The sequence below is a fragment of the Carlito syrichta genome, unplaced genomic scaffold (genome assembly GCF_000164805.1).
Source record: "Carlito syrichta isolate Samal-C Ts95f unplaced genomic scaffold, Tarsius_syrichta-2.0.1 Scaffold314298, whole genome shotgun sequence".
Taxonomy (NCBI): domain Eukaryota; kingdom Metazoa; phylum Chordata; class Mammalia; order Primates; family Tarsiidae; genus Carlito; species Carlito syrichta.
Window position 1 is genome coordinate 64,288 of NW_007258394.1, and position 3,074 is coordinate 67,361.

The following is a 3,074-nucleotide window of genomic DNA, read 5'->3' on the forward strand; positions in this document are numbered from 1 at the left end:
GGAGCCCAGCAGGTGGAGGCTGCGGTGGCCGGGAGCAGCCACTGCACTCCAGTCTGGGCAGCGTGAGACTCCAACTCAAAACAAAACAAAACAAAAAAAACAAATATATAATGAGACATGTAGTATAATACAGAATAGTTTCACTGTCCTGAAAATCATCTGTGCTCTGCCTATTCATTCCTCCCCGCTGCCTAACCAAGGGCAACCACTGATCTTTAGTTTTGCCTTTTCGAGAAAATCATATAGTTGAAATCATACAGTATAGACTTTTCAGATTGGCTTCTTTAACTTAGTATGCATTTAAATTTCTTCCATGTCTATTCGTGGCATGATAATTTCTTTTTAAAACTGAATAATATTCCATTATCTGGACGTACTACAGTTTATTTAAACATTCACCTACTGATGGGTATCTTAGTCACATCCAAGTTTTCTCAACTATGAATAAAGCTGCTATAAACATCTCTGTGCAGGTTTTTGTATGGATATAAGTTTTCAGTTCACTTGAGTAAATACTGAGTACAACTGCTGGATCAGATAGTAAGAGTATGTCAGACCAGCCTGGGCAACATGGTGAGACCTCGTCTCTACAATAAATCAAAAAATTAGCCAGGTGTGGTAGCACACGCCTGTAGTTCTGGCTACTTGGAAGGCTGAGGTGAAAGAATCACCAGGAGCCCAGGAGGTCGACACTGGGGTGGCCATGAGTGTGCCACTGCACTCCAGCCTGGGCAACAGAGTGAGACTCCAACACAAAAATAAAGGAATATGTCTAGTTTTGTAAAAACTGCCAGTCTTCCAAAGTTACTGTACCATTTTGCATTCCCACCAACGAGAGCTCCTGTTGCTTATACCATCACCAGCATGTGGTGTGGTCAATGTTTTAAATTTTAACCATTCTAATAGGTATAGGGATGTTTACTTCATTGCTTTAATTTGCCATCCCCTAACATATGATGTTGAATATGTTTACTTGTCATACTTTCTTTGATGAGGTGTCTGTTTAGGTCTTTTGTCCATTTTTAAAGTTGAGTTGTTCATTTTCTTACTACACACACACACACATTTTAAGAGACAGGCTGTCTTGCTCTGTCACTCAGGCTGGAGAGCAGTAGTGCAATCTTGGCCACTGCAGCCTCCCACCTCCCTGGACTCAAGTAATCCTCCTCTCCTCAGCCTCCTGAGTAACTGGGATTACAGGTCTATACCACCATGCCTAGATAATTATTTTTATTTTGTAGAGTTGGGAGTCTTGCGTGTCCCCCAGGCTAGTCTCAAACTCCTGGCCTCAAGTGATCCTCCCACCTCAGCCTCTGGGACTATAGGCATGAGCCACCATATCTGGCCCATTTTCTTACTGTTGAGTTTTAAGAGTTCTTTGCATATTTTGGATAAGTCTTTTATCAAATATGTCTTTTGCAAACATTTTTCTCCAAGTCTGCGACTTGTCTTCTCATTCTCTTGACAGTGTCTTTCATGGAGAAGTTTTTAATTTTAATGAAACCCAGCTTATCAATTATTTCTTTCATAGATCATGGTTTTGGTATTATATCTGAAGTCTAGATATTCTCCTCTTATGTTCTAGTTTTCTGATTTTGTGTTTTACATTTATATAAAACTATATGATCCAATTTTTTTTGAGTTGGAGTCTTACTCTATCACCCAGGCTGGAGGGCAGTGGTATGCTCCCGGCCACCACAGCCTTGACCTGCTGGGCTCAGGAGATCCTTCCGCCTCAGCCTTCCAAGTTGCTGGAACTACAGGCACACGCCACCATGCCCGGCTAATTTTTTATTTATTTATTGTATAGATGAAGTCTTGTCAAGTTGCCCATACTGGTCTCAAACCCGTGGGCTTAGGCAATCCTCTCACCTCTGCCTCCCAAAGTGTTGGGATTATAAGCATAAGCAACCACGCCTGGCCATGCTCCGTTTTAATTTACTTTTTGTGAAGAGTGTAAAATCTGTCTAGATTTTATTTTTTCTTTGTGCATGTCCAGTTGTTCTAGCACCATTTGTTGAAAAGACAACATACTCTACTGTATTGCCTTTACGCCTTTGTCATTAATTGTCTATACTTATGTATGCCTATTTGGGGGCTGTCTCTTCTGTTCCAAAATCCTGTTGTCTCTTTTTTTTTTGAGTCGGAGTCTCACTCTGTCACCCAGACTGGAGTGCAGTGGTCTCTCCCGGCCACTGCAGCCTCAACTTGCTGGTCTCCAGCGATCCTTCTGCCTCAGGCTTCCAAGTAGCTGGAACTACAGGTGCGCGCTACCACACCCAGCTAAATTTTTTTGACTTATTGTAGAGATGAGGTCTCGCCAAGTTGCCCAGGCGGATCTCGAGCCCGCAGGCTCAGGCAATCCACTCACCTCAGCCTCCCAAAGCACTGGGATTACAGGCTGAGCCACCGAGACCGACTCCTGTTGTCTATTTCTTTAACAATGCCACATGGTCTTGATTACTATTGCTTTACAATAAGTGCTGAAGTCAAGTAGGGTCTGTCTACTGACTTTGTTCTACTTCAGTACTGAGTTGGCTACTCTGAGTCTTTTGTTTCTCTATATAAACTTTGGAATCAGTTTGTCAATATTCACAAGATAATTTGTTGGAATTTTGATCAGGATTGCACTGAATCTATAGAACAACTTGTAAGGAAGTGACATCTTGACAATATTGAGTCTTCCTATCCATTAACATCTAAATCTAAATCTCTCCATTTTTTAATTCTTTGGTTTATTTCATCAGAGTTTTATAGCTTTCTTCTTATAAATCTATATATATATTGTTAGATTAAGTATTTTATTTTGGGGGGGTGCTAATATTAATAGTACTGTGTTCTTAATTTCAAATTCCACTTGTTTACTGCTGATATATAAGGAAGTGACTGGGCCGGGCTCGGTGGCTCAGCCTGTAATCCCAGCTCTTTGGGAGGCCGAGGTGAGTGGATTGCCTGAGCCCACGTGTTCGAGACCCCCCGGGCAACTTGGTGAGACCTCATCTCTACAATAAATCAAAAATTAGCCGGGCATGGTAGTGCATGCCTGTAATTCCGGCTACTCAGAAGGCTGAGGC